The following is a 21106-nucleotide window of genomic DNA, read 5'->3' as shown; positions in this document are numbered from 1 at the left end:
ACGCAGAAAACGGTCGATAGCACGGCCGGGTCGATGTACCATCGCGATGCACAGGCGTGACAGTTGGAAAACAATGACACGCGCGATACGTCCGCGTCGCAAAACGCGGCGCGAATGAAGCTCTAAGTACGAATAAAGCTGGCGGGGACGACGTGATCGACGTGATAACGCGGAGCAGGTTGTCATGCCCTTCGCGGGACGTCGGTTACCCGATATTGTTACTTGTCGATAGCGTAACAATCGGTGTCATCGATTCGCGGGGAGAAAATACGTTTTATAACACGTTACGCGCGGCGAGTCGCCTCGCGAGCGATCGGTTTGTACGGTTTTCGAAACCGGACGGTGAAACGGCGACTTGATAACCTCTTCTAAGCTAGCAGAACCAAATCGGCAGAATCAAACCGGACCTATCAGAATATTTAGTACCCATTTTGTACTAATTTGTACCGGTGTAACGATGCACCCCTATCGAGAAGCATCGTCCCCGGCCACCACCCGCCGGATGCCGCCTGACCGATCTTCCGTCGGGCGAGGATAAGGGTGCATCCCGATGGAGAAGGAATAGCGGAACGGAACAGTAACGGAAAAGAGATAAGGTGGAGGGTTAACCAATCAGAGTAGTTCCGTTTCAATTCCGTTCCGTGTTATAGTAAGTGGGTTCCCCATGGCACGGAGCTGTTACGGAACGGAAAAGAAACGGAAAAATTTGTAATCTATCCTGTCGAAAGTTCGCGAATAAGTGCTTGGCAGTGGATCGATCGCTTTGCAACATATTTTTGCAAATAAAGAGCAATATGTCGTCATTGCGGTAGGTATTATATGTGAAAATAAAATATATATGTTAAAATCCTATGTTAATATGTTAATGCGTTATATGTTATATGTTATATGTTAATATAAAATTACTGAAGAAAGAAGACATTGTCAAGGAGACAGCAACAATTTAATTAATAAAATGGCAAATAATGATTCCTTAATTTTATATTAACATATAACATATAACATATAACGCATTAACATATTAACATAGGATTTTAACATATATATTTTATTTTCACATATAATACCTACCAATAACGACATATTGCTCTTTATTTGCAAAAATATGTTGCAAAGCGATCGATCCACTGCCAAGCACTTAAGGTGCCATTTCACGTTGACGCTCGACGCTCATTTTCAGCGAGCAAAAATCTTCAGATATAATATATTTTATTTATGTATATATATAAATTTATTTATATAATATAAATAAGTAAAAAATATTATTTCTAGGGTCATGTGGTTTCGCTTTGACGCTAGCGTCAAGAAATAAAGCTGAATTTATTCAACATCCAGCGTTGACGCTGAATCGTCGTTGATCGTCTCTGGTACAATCAAAAATAGGCTTCGAAATACGTAAAATATTAATTATTTTCAAGTAATATCTTCAAGTAATAATATTTTACAAATATATATATAAATAAAAAATAAGATTTTTGCTCATTGAAGATGAGCGTCGAGCCGATCAAGCGTCAACGTGAAAGGGCACCTTTATTCGCAAACTTTCGACAGGATAGGTTACAAATTTTTCCGTTTCTTTTCCGTTCCGTAACAGCTCCGTGCCATGGGGAACCCACTTACTATAACACGGAACGGAATTGAAACGGAACTACTCTGATTGGTTAACCTCCCACCATATCTCTTTTCCGTTACTGTTCCGTTCCGCTATTCCTTCTCCATCGGGATGCACCCTAAGGGCGCGGTGCGCCCATATTTTAAACGTCTCCACATGCACCGTGTGCGCGGGCTAGACGCAGCACCGGTGCCTTCCCGCACGACGCCGACAGGCGCCGGAGGGAGCCGACCCGCGCCGAAGGCGCGAGCGCGCCGACGTACCCCCACGCGACCCGCCTGACGATCGGCCTCCCTCCCGACGGATCCGCCGCGCCGGGATATTTAAGCCGGCGCGCCGACGAGAACCGACACTTCGTCTTCACGATAGCTTCCCGCTGTTCTCGACGAAGCCTTTCCGCTTATCCTAGGGCGACACACCAACGAGGTTCGGAGCTCCGCGTCTCGACTGAGTTCTCTCAGGTGTCCCCAAACTCCATCCAACCGAACTCCCGACGGCACGGTTACGCGGGGTCGAGCACGCTCGGCCTCGCAACGAGAGCTCTCACTGCCTTAGCCCGGGATACCGGAATTCTCCGGGATGCTCCTCGCATTCCCGTCCCGCACCGAATACCGCGTTTCCGTACGTACCATACCGGATACCGCGTTTCTGTACGTATCCTACCGCATGCCGCGTTTCTGTAAGCGTAGACCCGCGTCCCAGTAATCCGCCGTGTCACGCCGAGTGCATATGCACTACCGACCGTTTGTATATACCGCGCCTCTGTAATCGTAACCCGCGTTGCCGTAATCCGTCGCCGCACGCCGAGTGCACATGCACTACCGACCGTTCGCATATACCGCGCTCCTGTATTCGTAACCCGCGTTACCGTAGTCCGGAGTAGCGCGCTGCGCGCACCCGCACTACCGTCCCGGCCACCGCCGTATTGTACATAGATCCTAACGAATAAACCAATAGTGTGCATTGTAAACTAATTACTGTTTCTGGGCCATCTATCGAACTCCTGATCCGGCGAGCTAGTCCGCGTTCGACCCTAAAGATAGGTCGTTACACCACTAATAACAATTTTGTACCCAGTGCCTTTTCGGAGAAAATCGTGGCGCTGCTATCTTAGCATTAAGCTAGAAAGACCACAAGAAAAAAAAGAAAAAAAGAAAATTAAATACAGAAATTTGAAGGACTGAATTTGTACTAATTTGTACCATACAAATAAACTTAATATATTCATCCCTTTTGCTTCAAACAGCCCCTAATAGAACTCAGTCCTATTAGTCTCAAGAGTAAAGTACTCTTTCTCATCAGCAGAATCAATCACTACTTGTAGACTCGATTCAGGATAATTTGTACCGCAAAAATATAAAGTTTCAGATTTTCTACCCCAGCCGTTTGATGTAAAACTACCCTCGATCCCTAACAGTCTCAAGAGTAAAGTACTCTTTCTTATCAGCAGAATCAATCACTACTTGCAGAATTGATTCAGGATAATTTGTACCGCGAAAATATGAAGTTCCAGATTTTGTACCCTAGCCGTTTGATGGAAAACTGTAATAGTGAATAAGCGCACAAAATTCTAACCACTTTAAACTTTTTTCATTTGAAAACTATTATAACCTCGGCATTTTCGTATTAAAATTTTCGTCTTAAAATGTTACAAAGCATTTATTATTAAAATATTTATCGCCAGTTTAATTACATTCTGTATAGTTAAAAAAAAATATTACAAAATTTTAAATATAAAAGAATTCTATAAAAATATAATATTATTAGAGGGAGCTAATTTTGCATTTGGCTATCTGGGTGTATAATCAAAAAGAAATTTATACACGTATTTGTGTGCATGTACTTACCTTCGTTTCTGTACAAGCTTTCATAGCAGCTAACTTTTCCTTCAACAACTGGGTTTTGTCGATAACCTTCTGTTGTTTTTTAATTTTTTCGTCCTCGTCGGTTATTTCGGATGCAGAGAATAGAAGTGACGATGGCAGAACTTTTGGCCTCTCTTTTTCTATTCTACGTTGCAAATCCTCTAACGTTTCTGTAAATATAATTAATTATCACAGATTTGCGCAAATAAGGGGGAAGGGAGTGGTTGCGTTAGTAGCTATAAAGACATATACTTTACCTTCAACGAAAGCTATGGCTGCCTCCCGGTATTTATTGCCACACCTGACTTTATATAATTTTTCTTTTTTTAAAGGAGTCTGAAAATGATGTATTTTGTCACTCTCGATGATTTCATATGTCGACTCTCCAGTGTATTTTATGTAGCAAAACATTACTGAAAATAATGTAATTAACAAAATAAAATGCAAATAGTAATAGTGGGTTATGCTATATAAGTGTTAGAATTAGGCCTGATAATGTATGAGATTTTTGCACGACAAATAAACTAAATGCGAGTAATTCGCAGTTTGTTTGCGCACGGATTATTCGCTCACGTACAATAGAGGTACAGTTGTTGGCCACTCCACAATGACTTGCCACATCTTAAAAAATTAAAGATTATAAAGAAATACTATTAAAATGTTTTTAACCCTATTCACTCCAACGTTTTTTCCGCCCCTTTAATCCTCCAACCATGCACTTTCGAGTCCCACGTGTTTTTTATAATGTTAATAGCTTTGAAAAATTCCCCAAAAATTATTATAATATCTTTATACCTTCGACTAAAAATCAATGTAAATAAAATTTGAAAATCATTTATTTAAATATTTTTTTACAAGAATTGAATGTTGAACAACTCACGTTACGACATGTTTTATTTAAAAAATCATAACTCACGAACAAATTGACGAAATTTAATGGTTCAAAGCGCAAATTAAAGCTAAAAGTAGTGCGAATGAGAAAAAAAATATGAGATAATTATTAATTAAATAGGAATACTTAATTTCGTCGCCGCAAATTTGGTAATTTTTAAATAGTACAGAAGGACTTTAAGGACTTAGAGAATGCTAGAAAAAAAATTTCTGAATAAGAAAATACGAATTTGAAGTGTGACAGATAATTTTTATGTAAAAAAATTAATTTTTTTTTATAATCGTAGCTCCTCCTCACCTCTTCCACCTGCCTCTGAGCCATAATAGTCCTCTGTGGAATGTCAAATTTTTATTAACGACAAAAATATTTTAAATACGCTTAAATTATACACAAAAATACATTTTTATCGAAAAAAAATTCTCACTTACCTTTCACACAACACTGACGTAATCCTCCAACCATGCACTTTCGTGTCCCACCGAGATTTTGATTGTTCGCCGTTTCGAGAGTAAATGAGCTAGGACTTTGAAATTACTACCTGATGTTCCCTACTATAACAACATTTTTTAGGGGGGGGGATTATCAGACGATCATTTGTTTTCCGGAACAAACGACTGTTAGAAACTCGTGGGACACGAAAGGGCATGGTTGGAGTGAATAGGGTTAATTATAAATATAAAAATATTTATTACACTTTTATTTCGCGCATTTTACGTCACCAGAGTATGCGCGTATGGCCATATTAATTGTTAAAGTTGAGCATGCCCGCTCATATCGCTACATTTCGTCGGTATGACAGGATCCCAGTAAACAATTTGTCAGCAAATTGTAACCAATTTGACACCAAATACGCGCAAAACTTGTCGACAAATTCGGTGCGATCTGTGTCTGCAATACGCTTGTGTTTTGCTAGCAAAGCTTGTGTACATGACTTGACACCAAATTGACGCCAAATATCGAGCAAAACAGGACAGCAAAAGTTCAACGGCAAATTTGCGCCATATTGTGAACAAGGCTTGCCAACAAAAGCTCGACAGCAAATTTGTGCCAAATTGCGAGCAAACTTTGACAAAAGAACTTGACGCCAAATTGACACCAAATACCGAGCAAAGCTTGCCAGCAATCTAACAGCAAATTGTTGACAAATTGCTATCAAAGTTTGTTGACAAAACCCGACGCCAAATTGATATCAAATATCAAACAAGATTTGAGAACAATACTTAACAGCAAATTGGCACCAAATACAGAGCAAATCTTGATGACACAGCTTGACGCCAAATTGCAGCAAGCCTTGTTACGTAGCCATTAATAAATACTAAAATATATTTTTTTAGGGAAAATTAAAAGCATTAAATTATAAAAAGCATATAATTTTTTATTGATTTACAATAAATTATTTTATACATATGTTAAAAGAAATCTTTATATTTATAAAACATTATAAGACATTTATAAAATCTAACGGTGGCAATAAAATAATGAATTATATATTAATTACAGTAAATGTTATACAATGTGAATTTACTGACATATGCAAACATTTAACTTTGTCAACAGCACATACAATATTTGTAAACACTCGAGAATCTTATATAATGCCTGGAACACATACTCCGTGCGCAGATAATGCATTGGCCGGTATAAGAAGGATTTATAGAATCTTACTGAAAACACGAGTATAATTTCTATGAAAATGCATCTAAAACAATATTCTTATAAGCCTAATACTACTAACTTTCCTTTCTTTAATCATACAATAATAACTACCGTGCATATTTAAACAACTAGTTCAAACTTGAAACACGATTTATTATTTGCAAGAATGCAAAATTGAAATAAACAAATGTTCACAATGTGCATAGTTCGTCGATTACAATGGAATAATGCAGTACTGTTGTCAGAAAGAAATAACAAAAGAATAATATACATCATTTAGGTGCAAGCAACCGAAGTGAATTTTATAGTGTTTGATGTAATAGAAATTAATATACAGCAGAAAAAAACTGTTCAAACAAAACTTTTAGACCGTTTAAACAAAACTTTTAAACTATTCAAACAAAACTTTAAACTTTTACAGATAAAAAAATACACGATATTTCATCAACAGTTCCAAGATTATTTTGAGAAATATTTTAATCAAAGAAAGAATATGTAAAATTTTTAATATTGCAAAAATATGATAGTTATAAAACTAAAGCATTTCCCTTGTATTTTAAATTGTTTTAAATTGTTTCTATTTCAAACTAATATTACAATTTTGCCTTAATCAGATTCAAACGGCAAGTAGAATGAAACATTTTATTACATAATATTACATATTCTTTATACTCTTATAACTCTTCTTTAAGACTATAAGAGTATAACTCTTTATACTCTTATAACTCTTCTTTATAACTCTTGTTTTCACGAAACATTTCGAATATTTTTTATTCTCATCACTATTCTCGCAGTTTTCAGAATTATCATCGTTGTCATCTGAATGAGCCTCGTTATTGTTGCCGGTGTGTCTGTTAATGTTAAATATATCTCTATAATTATCGTTATTTTCGAAATCAAAGTGTTCAGAGTACTCAAAATGATCAGAATTATTAGAAAATTCAGAATGGTGAGGAAGTTCAGAATGATGAAAAAGTTAAGAATAATGAGAAAGTTCAGATTCTTTTTGATTATGAAGAAAATCTGGTATTACGGAACTTTGGCTTTTAACGGAAGCATGTGCTTGCTGAATATGCGACTGATCGAATTCAATTAAAGAATCTGTTGAATTGAGTTCTTCTACAACTTCAACATTCGCTTTTTAACTTTCTTAGAAAGCTTATGAAACGGTGTTTTTTGGCATGTTCTAAAATAAACTGCAAATAAATTTAAATGTTATGTTTACATAAAATACATAGATTTCAAAATATATACTATCTTTACTTTTTAAAAACATTTATTTTTTCAGATTTTCTACTGCACAATCACTATAACAAATGGAATGTTAATGGAAAAAAATATAACTAAATTAATTAAACTAACAGTACAAAATAAACTTATAGGATGGAAGGCTGGCTGATTTTCTCGAGTTATAAAAAGGTCATCAATTTAAATTTAAAAACAAAATCTCGTTTAATTAAACAAATTTTAAATACAATTAACGTTTTACGTTTCGACTTTATATACTTAGTCTTCTTCAGAAACCTGATACATAAGAGATAATACATAAAAAATAATTAAAAAATAAAAAGAAATAAAAAATTGCTACAGATAAAAAGGATAGAGAACAAAGCCGCATACTTTGGACTGACTTGCCAGAAATGTAGCTAAGATCTACACTATGACATAGTATAGACCTTAGCCACAATTAATGTATATACGAGTTGTCAAAAATAGAATGAAATAAGTCAAGTAATAAAATTGTTACTATTATCTATACTGTTGTTATTATTATCAAACGATATTATTTATTATTTGACAGTGTAAAATTGTAATGCATATATTAAAATTACATTAGGGCTAGAATATAAACCAGACCCACAAGAATGAGAGCAATTCCAAGATCTCAAGACGAGAATTAACCAGATCGTACAGGGCGGAATTAAGGAGTCTGGATTACTGATTGAAATCAAAGTAAGAAAAGAAAAGAAAAAAAAGAAAAGAAAAGAGAGGGGGGCCTCTGCTTTTGTCTACGAGATCAATTCTAGGGCTAGAATATAAACCAGAGCCACAAGAATGAGAGCAATTCCAGATCTTAAGACGAGAATTAACCTTGCAGAGCCCCTTGTACTACCACGATCAATGTCGATCTTCCAATATGGCGTCCCAAATGAGAATATCGGAAGGGCCCTGCTCGCTGGACCGGACTCCTCGCCTCAATCCTCCCTCAAGCTCTCCTTTTCCTGGCGGTGAGCTCTCCTTGGGAAGTCGAATCTCGCTCGGTTGGTCTCCAGAATACGTGCCGCTTAGCTCAATCAGTTACGAAAGAAGGAAAACGTACTCGTCTCGTCCGAAGAAACGCAGCAAGAGCGGCCATGACACTGAACAAGAGCGAGGAAGGAGGTGGGGGCGCGTTGAAAGTGGCGACTCACGTGTCGCGCCATCTGAATGAAACGCCCTAAACATCGCTTGGTATTTGGCGTCAATTTGTTCTTAAGTTTTGTTACCAAAATTTGCTCAATATTTGGCATCAATTTGGCGTTGGGTTTAGTCAACAAACTTTAACAGCAATTTGGTGCCAATTTGTTATCAGGTAGTTGCTAAGCTTTGCTCGGTATTTGGCGTCAATTTGTTCTCAAGCTTTGTCACCAAAATTTGCTCAATATTTGGCATTAATTTGGTGTTAGGTTTTGTCAACTAATTTTAGCGGCAATTTGATGCCAATTTGTTATCAGGTACTACTAAGCTTTGCTCGATATTTGGTATCAATTTGGCGTCAATTGTGTACGCATGTTTTGATACGTATTTGCTAGCAGTTTGTCGACAACATTTGATAAAACAAATTTTGATGCAAATTTGTACCATTTCTGAAACCAAAATTTGTAGCAAGTATTTGGCATTATTTGTTCGAACAGATTTGGTTATCTGGGATTCCTCTTAACCCCTTCAGTCCCGCCGTCGACCACCTCTATCAAGTTAGCCCCCCCCACCATCACAAAAAAAATCCGCACCTATTAAAAAATTTAGTGCTATTTATGTGCTAATTTGTTGCTCAAACCGTTTAGCAGGAAATCGCGATCGAAATGGGTGAGGCCAGCTTGTCATCAAGCTAGCCCCTCCCATAATAAAAAACCTATATAGAGTGCTCAAATCCAAAAAACAAATACACCAGAATTTGTTGCTTTTTTGTTGCTCCAAGATAGCGTGAAAACATTTTCGAAATATAACGTTTTTTTTAGAAAATACGTATATCCGAATACTTAACAGACAGCACTATATTGACTACATCTTAAACAACGTTATATTTCCAAAATGTTTTTATGCTATCTTAAAGCAACAAAATAGCAACAAATTCTGGTATAAACGTTTTTTCGATTTGAGCACTCTATATATATTTTTTCGCATGGAGGGGGGGGGGCAGCTTGACACAAGTTCTAGCCCCACCATATACTAAAAAACACATATAGAGTGCTCAAATCCAAAAAATAAATACACCAGAATTTGTTGCTTTTTTGTTGCTTTAAGATAGCGTAAATAAATTTTCATAATATAAGGTTCTGTAAACAATGCCACTAATAAATACTGCATCTTCGACCGTTATCTGCGACTTCGATGTCTAAAAACTAAGTAAAGGAATTTGTTGCTCGGGTCCTTTTGTTATTTAAATATTCTATGGACCGTGCCCTACCAGAATATGCAACATATGATTTTGTTGCTCGCCCCTAACTGTAAATAAACAAATTATATTTCTCCGCGTCGACCGTTATCTACGACTTTGATGGCTAAAAACTAAGTAAAAGAATTTGTTGCTCTTCTCTATTTGATCTTAAAATATTCTATGGTCCGTGCCGTATCAGAATATGCAACTTATGATTTTGTTGCTTGTTCCTGACTACAATAAAATAATTATAGGTAATTATGTTGTATTTATAAATATTGTATATTATCTGTAATTTTTATTCTAGTAAACACGTACTTAGTCTTTGCATAATATAATTATAATTACAACATAACTACCTATAATTGTTTTATTGTAGTCAGGAACAAGCAACAAAATCATATGTTGCATATTCTGATAGGGCACGGTCCATAAAATATTTAAATAACAAAAAGACCCGAGCAACAAATTCTTTTACTTAGTTTTTAGCCACGGAAGTCGTAGATAACGGTCGATGCGGAGATAGATAATTTCTTTATTTGCAGTTAGGGGCGAGCAACAAAATCATATGTTACATATTCTGATAGGGCACGGTCCATAGAATATTTAAATAACAAAAAGACCCGAGCAACAAATTCCTTTATTAGTTTTTAAACATCAAAGTCGCAGATAACGGTCGATGCGGAGATAAATAATTTGTTTATTTGCAGTTAGGGGCGAGGAACAAAATGATGTGTTGCATATTCTGGTAGGGCACGGTCCATAGAATATTTAAATAACAAAAAGACCCGAGCAACATATTTCTTTATTAGTTTTTAGACATCGAAGTCGCAGATAACGGTCGACGCAGAGATAAATAATTTGTTCATTTGCAGTTAGGGGCGAGCAACAAAATCATATGTTGCATATTCTGATAGGGCACGGTCCATAGAATATTTAAATAACAAAAGGACCCGAGCAACAAACACGCTGAACACGCACCACGCCGCGGGGGCATGTTAATTTGACATATTATTCTTTTTGCAGGATCGGACCGGCACGTCGCGCACACAGATCGGCGGATGACACCGAGCGCGACCGAACACTTGCGAATCGCGCGTCGCGGAAAACTTTCACGCCGCGTACGCGTGATCTCAGCGCGCAAACATTATGAGAAAGTAATAAATTTTCTGTTCAAATTTGTACTTAAAGAATTTGAAAAACTGATATCATCTTTCCATATTACGAGTCATTAAAATTAAGAAAATCTAATATAAGATTGCTCTCTTAACTTAGGTTTTCTCATAGAAAATGCTTTGCGTGTACGAAAACATTATCCGCAATTGCGAATAAATACCGTCAGCATCCGATGCGGACAGATAGAAACAGATAGGTACCGATTGAGAAGTGAAAGAAAATATGGTATATATGATAAGATCCTATCTGTATCTATGCGATTTTTATACAGATAGGATCCTATCTTACATAACATATTTTCTTTCACCTTTCAATCGGTACCTATCTGTTTCTATCTGTCCGTATCGGAGGCTGACGGTATCTATTCGCAATTAAAGATAATGTTTACGTACACGTGAGAGTGAGACGACGATAGACCAAGAAAGCGAGAGAGCAAGAAAAACTACAGAGCGCGAGATCGTGCGCGCGCGCGAGAGAGAAAGTAGAGAAAGCAAATAATGAGATGCAATAAGAAGATGTGCTTACCTTTTTCTAAATTCTTTCCTTCGTCCCGCCGTCGTCCGGATATGACGCGCGCGGCGGGCGGCTTATGCCCGGTCTACATAGGCCGCAGTTGGCAAAACGCAAGACACACGCACAGACTACATGTCAATCTAGCCTTTATACACAAAGAGGTTAGATTGACATGTAGACTGTGCGTGTGTCTTGCGTTTTGCGAACTGCGGCCTATGTAGACCGGGCTTTACTGTTTCGCAGCGACGACGACGAATCGCGATTCCGTCAGCGCCAGAGTGCCGCAAACGTCGCCGGCCGTCATAGGGGTGAAACCAATATACGAAAAGTGGAAACAAATATGGCCGATAAAAGCAAGCGAAAACAGGGATAAATATATGCGTGCGCACGACGTCATTTTCCGAGAAGTGCCGATTGTTACCGAAGCTGAACCGAATGAAATCCCATCATCCCGATGTATAACTTAAAAGTATTGCGACTTAATACTGAAGAAGAAGAAGATTCTTCGGCACGCCGAAGAAATGCGGATTCAACGATAGTGAGCGACGCAATAGACTGGTTATTTTTGACCGATTGTTCTTTTTCGCGTGTGTTTTCATCACTCTGAGGATGAAATGATATAAATCGACGCCGCTATTATTGATGTGCACCAGATCGAAACCTCATCTGTCGATAGCATGTGTCGTTGAATGGTCGTTGACGCGACATTTTCACGCGAATGGTCGTTTGTGCCTATCAAGCGGATACGGCGGCTCGTCCGGGAACGTTCGAGCCCAAAGCTGGAAAGGTCCTGAAGAAGCTTCAAGATTGCACAATAACATTGCCTTGCTCACGCAATCCTGCGCCTCGATCCACTGTCTACTTCCACGTGATGTTCGGCAATTGTGATGACTCGCTAAATGGTATGAATTTTTTAATATAAATGTTTAAATAAAGTGTCGTACATATATATTATTTTATCGCGTCTTTTGAGGTTAGAGTCGATTAATTTATAAATATTATAACGCTATATTTATTATTTCTATTCCTATTTATTTATATATATCCAGAGAGGAAACTATTCCTATTTATATCCAGAGAGGAAACAGATGGGAGGTTAAGAGAGGATCCAACAAAGATCTCAAGAAATCCTTCAGCAAAGCCGCCACCGCTATAATCGGCGCATCCTCCAAGCAACTAGGATCTCCCGTGGACTCGATCTGTTCTCGCAACTCTCGAACGATTCGAACATTCGCAGACTTGCGGAATATTCCCTGCATGAACGGACCTGTCGCGAATAATTGTTGCAGCATCACGAGAACGGGTTTAGGTAGACCGTTCTCATCTAGCCGCGCCAGAGGCACGCCGAGAAAATTTGCATAATAGGTTGTACCATTTTTTAGGTCAGAATGGGCATATGTCTCATTTAGAATCGGCTTTCAAAGCTGTATTTTTTTCAAATTACACTAGTAATTTCTGTGATGTACATCACTGTGATAGCTTGATTATTGATAAGGCTATAACGTTTTTAATATTTAAATATGTTAAGGACCGTAAACTGCAATCACAAGCTCTAAGTTCCGGACATTATAAGAAAATGAAAAAATTTCATTCAGCGAAATGACATCACATTTTCGAATTCAATATTTTATTAGAAGTTTTTCCAGTAGAAAACTCTACATTATTAATACTTTTGTATTTTGATTTTATTTCAAATAATCAGATTTGTGCTTTTGGTTTCTTACCATGGTTACTACCAGGATACCTAATATAATAATAAGACAAAGCAAATTTTATTTTCTTTTTATATATTTTATTATATCGTGTATTTTTATCTTTAAAAATTAATGTTATTATAGCGTAGCTTATATAGTATATAAGCGGTAAACCGCTTAGATTATAAGATTGTTGCATATCGAACAAAAACAGAGCAGCACATATTTTCTGTTTATTTCCATTATATTATTTTAGAGAAAAAAAATTTATTTTTTTGTTTTATTTATCAGTACTTATAAGAATTGTCGATATATGCGAATCATATTTAGACAAATATATGTTATCGATATGTCCTCGAATCTACGATTCATGTCAATTTTTAATAAATATTATTATATATTTATTAACTGTGGATTTTATTTTCAACTGCACCTAATTTATGATATCGTAATTTACGTTTTAGCTGAATTTCTTGCACAGTTAATTTTTTCTCTTTTTCTCTTCAACGTAAAAAGAAAAAGAAGAAAGATGGACTGTACAAGAAGTTTAGCTAAAATAAACAAGTCTAAAAATAAGGAAATATAAGGCATATGTATATATATATATATATATATATATATGTATATATATATATATATATATATGGGACGTTTCACGTCAACCGGATCACTTGTCTGCCCAAAATTTGAAGCGACCTACGAAGATGTTCGATAGCTCAAAAAATTAGTCTTTACTAGTACTTTCGAAAGTCATGTGCCCCGTTTTGAAATCCAAAATGGCTGATCCAATATAGCGGCTGAAAGCCTGAAAATTGGAGAAAAATCTACATAATTTAACGTAATCATGTTTTTAAATATTGATTCGGTTTTGAAATGGCTTGGTAAGGAGTTTTCAGTGTCTCTGATCACGATCCTGGAGTTGAATAACTGATATCTAAGATGGCGGATCCAATATGGCGACTGAAAGTGTAAAAATTAGTAAAAAGCTAATCTTATCTTGGTTACGTTACTGAAATTCAAGACGGCGTATCCAATATGGTTGCAGAAACCGTAAAAAGACTACTTAATTTAAACTCCATTTTCTCTAATAAATATTTTATAGATTATTTTTTAAAAAGTCTACTAATTAGGAATCCGATAGTCAAAGGTAAGAGCAGTCAATTTGAAAAGAACCGTTGAAACCACCACAGTAACTCTATGAGCAACCTATGGTATTAGTTCACCACCTATCCTGAAAAGGACTGTTGGAGAAGCAACACCAGCTTACTGAACCGCAAAAAAGAAATTTTCACCAACTATCCTGAAAAGGACTGTTGGAGAAAATATATCGATAGCTCACTAAGTTACCGATGGAAATGCTTACTAACTATCCTGAAAAGGACCGCTAGGGAAGCCACCACAGTAACTCTCTGAGCAACCTATAGTATTCGCTCACCAACTATCCTGAAAAGGACTGTTGGAGAAGGAACATCAGCTTACTGAACCGTGAAAAAGAAATTTTCACCAACTATCCTGAAAAGGACTGTTGGAGAAAATATATCGATAGCTCACTAAGTTACCGATGGAAATGCTCACTAACTATCCTGAAAAGGACCGTTAGGGAAGCCACCACAGTAACTCTCTGAGCAACCTATAGTATTCGCTCACCAACTATCCTGAAAAGGACTGTTGGAGAAGCAACATTTGATTTTAAGATTTTTAAGAAAGTTGGGAAAGTTTTATCAACTTCTGAAAAGACTGCTGGAGAAAATATAATATTAACAGCTCACTGAGTTACCGATGGGATTGCTCACTAACTACTCTGAAAAAAAAAAAAAAACGTTAGAGTAGTAACCACAGTAACAATTTGATTTTTAAATTAAGTAGTCTTTTTACGGTTTCTGCAACCATATTGGATACGCCGTCTTGAATTTCAGTAACGTAACCAAGATAAGATTAGCTTTTTACTAATTTTTACACTTTCAGTCGCCATATTGGATCCGCCATCTTAGATATCAGTTATTCAACTCCAGGATCGTGATCAGAGACACTGAAAACTCCTTACCAAGCCATTTCAAAACCGAATCAATATTTAAAAACATGATTACGTTAAATTATGTAGATTTTTCTCCAATTTTCAGGCTTTCAGCCGCTATATTGGATCAGCCATCTTGGATTTCAAAACGGGGCACATGACTTTCGAAAGTACTAGTAAAGACTAATTTTTTGAGCTATCGAACATCTTCGTAGGTCGCTTCAAATTTTGGGCAGACAAGTGATCCGGTTGACGTGAAACGTCCCATATATATATATATATGTAAGGTTTTTGATATAAAACAGCTTTATTGTCAGGATAGCAATATATATTCAAATGTCAATTACAGGGCCTCCGGTGATATACGCCGAAATATCGCTTCAACAATTTCACAGTCTCAATATATACGCACAAATACTCAGTCTTCAACAACTATACCGTCTCAATAAATATACGCGCAACTACTCAGTCTTCAACAACTACACAGTCTCAATAAATATACGCGCAACTACTCAGTCTTCAACACACATTCACTTCCATATATACATGCCTTTCTTATAGGCTTTCTATAATACAACTTATTCTTACGTTGGCCTCATCGCGACTGCTCACTTCGACTCTTCGCAAATCCTGTCCCTCTTTTCATCGCTACTAGCGCCTCGCTGCTAGTGCCAAATATGCTACGTCACTTCTCAAATCTTCGAATCCCTATATCACCGCATCGATAACTCAGCCCTCCTATTGACCGTTACAATCTGCCGCTTACATATATATATAGTACTATCTAGTACCAAGCCAAGCCACTGCGAGCGCTACGATCAATTTTGTGTTTCCTTCGTTTAACACGGAGCTTGCTCTTCTCATTATATGTATATGTTCTGTGCCGGCCGTGGTATCCCACCGTGGAGTCACACACAATACGCACCTCACACACACACTTATTTTATTTTTTCTGAACGCAGCCCAGGAGTCACAGGACCAGTGAATTGAGAAACTGCGCTTCAACTGATGAATACATTTTTTTTGTCACCGGACGGCATACGCGAAAAACCCGATAGTCTAATAAATAAAATATTGCTTAGCAACAGCACATAAAAACAGACTAGCGAATGTTTAACGACGGATACTCACCGATACATGCAGATAGAAAGTACTTTTGCAAATACGAATACTGCCATATAGCAACCAATAGCAATCGATTAAGATTATGGCAGGATTCATAGTCGGATCTTATATTTAAGATCGTTTTAGGTGCAATCTTAAGATGTCATGAACCAATCACAGAGCCGTATTAGCGTCTTAAGACATTACTTAAGACGATCTTGAAATAAGATCCGACTATGAATACCGGCCTATGAGCACAAGCGCTGAATCCGTTCGAAATACATTGCTCTTTAGCATCTTATCAAGTAGATAATCATGAGAAAAACCAATAAACACAAGACAAGATATCTTTTCACTTAATCGGAATTATCTCATAGATTCCAATAAAAAGAAATCATTGGATCATCCTATTGAATACAATGAATAGTATACTTAGAGAATGCATATAAAATCTAATAAGAACAATTTGTTACAAAATGATATGTTAAAGTCGAAATTCGTATCAGCAAATGCTTTTAATAACACCTAAAGGTATATCATAAACGTATCAGAAATGACCGATATATCCAACGTCATACTTAAAAATCTAAAAATTTGAAAATCCCGATAGAATCTTATAAATATTTTATATTGTGTCTGCAATGCCACATTAAATATCAACTAGTAAATGCCAATTGCTGCAGACCTATCTGGAAAATCTGCTTGATTCAAATTGCAACAAAATAAATAAAATATCAAGAATTAAAAGCCTTGCGATCCAAGCCTAGTTCTTTGACGGCCTTATGTTAGTTTCTGTATATATATATACTATATATATACATATAATTTTTCCAACAAACTGCGCGCCGATTAATGTCGGACTTTAAAACACAGTTATTGTTAGAATTAAAAACCCTTCCCTCCCCGGAATTAAATCGACTCGATTTAATTATCTAAAAACTGTAAAGAATTTTATTGCGAAAAAAATTACCTCAGCCAGGGTTCGAACCTGGAACCTCCCTCATTCCGTGTAGGGCGTCGTACCAATTCGACCACCGAGGCATGTGGTAATGTTTATCGCAATAACCGGTGATAATAGTTTGGAACGTTTTACTCAGGCGACGTGAATAAATAATAATAAGAGAAATAGGATCGACAATATACAATATCAAGAATTAAAAGCCTTGCGATCCAAGCCTAGTTCTTTGACGGCCTTATGTTAGTTGATATTGTATATTGTCGATCCTATTTCTCTTATTATTATTTATTCACGTCGCCTGAGTAAAACGTTCCAAACTATTATCACCGGTTATTGCGATAAACATTACCACATGCCTCGGTGGTCGAATTGGTACGACGCCCTACACGGAATGAGGGAGGTTCCAGGTTCGAACCCTGGCTGAGGTAATTTTTTTCGCAATAAAATTCTTTACAGTTTTTAGATAATTAAATCGAGTCGATTTAATTCCGGGGAGGGAAGGGTTTTTAATTCTAACAATAACTGTGTTTTAAAGTCCGACATTAATCGGCGCGCAGTTTGTTGGAAAAATTATATGTATATATATAGTATATATATATACAGAAACTAACATAAGGCCGTCAAAGAACTAGGCTTGGATCGCAAGGCTTTTAATTCTTGATATTGTATATTGTCGATCCTATTTCTCTTATTATTATTTATTCACGTCGCCTGAGTAAAACGTTCCAAACTATTATCACCGGTTATTGCGATAAACATTACCACATGCCTCGGTGGTCGAATTGGTACGACGCCCTACACGGAATGAGGGAGGTTCCAGGTTCGAACCCTGGCTGAGGTAATTTTTTTCGCAATAAAATTCTTTACAGTTTTTAGATAATTAAATCGAGTCGATTTAATTCCGGGGAGGGAAGGGTTTTTAATTCTAACAATAACTGTGTTTTAAAGTCCGACATTAATCGGCGCGCAGTTTGTTGGAAAAATTATATGTATATATATAGTATATATATAGGGGAGACCGGGGCTAAGCCGACACTATTTTTTCAAAGGCAATTTTTAATATTTAATTAAAATTTTTAGGCAAATTCAATGGTACATATTTAAAGAGTGTTTCTTCAGGTACAAAATTGATTCAGGAAGTTTTGCTGTACGTCGCTTTGTTTTGCCGCCAGGAAAGGAAAAGTGACGCGAAGACTAATTTTCGAATTGAAAAATGCCGGGGCAAACTCGACACCCCGCCGGGGCAAACTCAACACTTTGTCTGATCGACACAATTTGATCTGGAACTTATTTTTTACTGTCTGAAAATGAAAATACATTGTTTATTGTGTATTTAAAAAGTACAAAAATTCGGAATAAAGTAGCTAGAACAATCATTTGAAATAATGAGAACAAAAATTGTTGAACTTTCAATTATCTTCATCTAAACTCATGTCTGAAAAACAATTAATGCAAGTAAACTCGCGATCGGACGTGCGCATACATTTGTCATGAGCCATACGGCTGCATGACAAGCATCGTTTGTTACTGGGAGCCGACGAAACGGCGTGGTGTTGACTTTGCCCCGGACGTCGTTTTTCACTTTTGTCACTTCAAAAACATGAACATTTTGAAAATATGCAAAAACGATTATCGGATTCATATAGAGCATCAAATTTCCCATCAAAATCACTTACCGGTAGATTCGCAAGAGTAAAGCTCGATGAAAGAGTAGACATTTTCGAGAGATCAGAAAAATTACTTTTCACTATCAAAAACGCTTATGTCGCGTTAAAAATTACACTATAACTCAGAATGTTACCAAATTCCGTTGATAATACTGGCACATAAAGACGCATTTACAGTAGGAAAGGCAAGTTTCTACGATAGATTTAAATTGGCAAAAAGCCTAGTGTCAAGTTTGCCCCGTTGTCGGCTTAGCCCCGGTCTCCCCTATACAGAAACTAACATAAGGCCGTCAAAGAACTAGGCTTGGATCGCAAGGCTTTTAATTCTTGATATTGTATATTGTCGATCCTATTTCTCTTATTATTATTAAAATAAATAAATTTTTCTTGTAAAAAAACTTGGCGCTGCTAGACTTTGAAATTTAAACATTAAAATTTAAACATTAGTACTAAGATTTTTGATTGAATAAAAAAACAATAAACATAATTTAGGGAAAAATGCGACAGCAGTGAAAAAGCAGCGCCAAGTTTTTTTACAAGAAAAATTTATTTATTTTGTTTTAATTAAATATTTTTATTTTGTACTGTTACTTCTTTAATTCTTTGTAATTAAAATGATTCTTTGTAATATTAAAAATTTGTTAAAGAGAATTAAGAAGCTATTACCACTTGGGTTGGAATAGGAAGACCCTTGAATAAGAACACGAAGAAACCACTTGGGTTTTATTTCTTTAAAGTAGTTGCACAACAATTATCTTTCAAAGCAATATACATATTCTCTTTACAATTGGCGCAATTTAATTTAAAGATTTCACATCTTTTTTTTTAAATACATGTTACTTGAGTTAAGTTAGGTAATATAATTTTGTGAAGAAGAAATTAAAGATTTTACTTACATCTTTTTTTGAAATACATGTCACTTGAGTTAAGTTAGGTAATATAATTTTGTGAAAAAGAAATAAAGCTACCACTTAGGTTAGATACATGTCACTTGAGTTAAGTTAGGTAATATAATTTTGTGAAAAGAAATTAAAGATTTTACATCTTTTTTTGAAATACATGTCACTTAAGTTAAGTTAGGTAATATAATTTTGTGAAAAAGAAATAAAGCTATCAATTAGGTTAGATTTTTGAATTTACAAAATACATTGCGTGTACTTGGCGCCTTTTTTTATTTATTAGATACATAAGTAAGACAAATTTAAACTTGGTATAAACTGCGTTCCAATATTTTAATATCCAGTACTGAAAATCTAAAGTGTATGTATAACATTAACCATAGATTTTCAGTATAGACAGTGAATATCGGAACACGTCATACTTAACCCCGTACTCTTATGTTTGAATATGTAATTATGTATGAAATAAACAGGGTGATTTATTTCGTGTGCCAATCATCTCCGCTATAATTATCTTAGAAAGTATTGATTTATTGGAAAAATGTTTCAGATAAAAGTTGGAGGGTTCAAGGAGGACCAATAGACAATTTTATTAGATTTTGAGTCCGGGACCTGTGTTAATAAGCCTAATAGGATCCAAGTCAAATTATTTAAATAGAAACCCCTTTTTTATTGTATCATCTTTTTCTACTAATTAATATGAACAACTTTTGTCTAAAACATTTTTTTTGCCTTATACTTTTTGAGATATTTAAGGAAAACTTGGTATTTTTTTCAATATTTAGCTTACAATATCTCAATAAATGTTTGTCGGAGTGAAAAGTGGTACAGGACTTTTTGACTTGATTTGGTTTCAAGAATATACTGTTGCAATAGTATTCTAATTTCTTTAAATAATTGTGTACACATGAAAGCTTCAAGGAAATGTATACACAAATATTTAAAGAAATTGGGGTATTATTGCAATAGCATATTCTTGAGACCATATCAAGTCAAAAAGTCTTGTATCACTTTTCCCTCCGACAAGCATTTATCAAGATATCATAAGCTAAATATTAAAAAAATTACCAAATTTTTCTTGAATATCTCAAAAAGTATAAGGCAAATAAAAAATGTTTCAGACTATGGGGCGCGGCTACTTAAATCTAGACGGTTTTCTACCTTAGTCTGCTACTGTGAGTAGGCGTTGGCCCAAGGATTGTGAATCGCAGAGAGGATAGAAATGTAGGCGACAATATCGGTATATATGTTTTAAACCATTATATTTATAGACTATTTACAGGTGGGTTTGCGTAAGTGTTGGAGCCTCTCTTTAACGTAAAATCCGCCTCGCCGCTTCGTCTGTGTGGCAGCATCAACGTTCGACTTCTTTGGACTCGTCTGTGTGGCTGCCGTGGAAGAAACGGTGGAATCCCGCAT

General features: G+C 36.1%; 1 long non-coding RNA gene across 1 annotated transcript; it reads right to left on the bottom strand.

Moving 5' to 3' along the window:
• Positions 1–6648: 6648 nt before the first annotated feature.
• LOC139780198 (uncharacterized) lies at positions 6649–8540 on the bottom strand. Its single transcript, XR_011720171.1, has 2 exons — positions 8117–8540; positions 6649–7221 (listed from the first exon to the last, which is right to left on the bottom strand). It is a non-coding gene; the product is annotated as an uncharacterized lncRNA (long non-coding RNA).
• Between the last annotated feature and the right edge of the window lie 12566 nt (positions 8541–21106).

Source organism: Temnothorax nylanderi, unplaced genomic scaffold, assembly GCF_030848795.1.
Source record: "Temnothorax nylanderi isolate EJ_2023f unplaced genomic scaffold, tnyl_v1.0 TNYL_tig0266_pilon, whole genome shotgun sequence".
In the NCBI taxonomy this organism is placed as follows: Eukaryota; Metazoa; Arthropoda; class Insecta; order Hymenoptera; family Formicidae; genus Temnothorax; species Temnothorax nylanderi.
The sequence above is the reverse complement of the archived record's forward strand: the minus strand, read 5'-3'. Positions and strand labels throughout refer to the sequence as shown.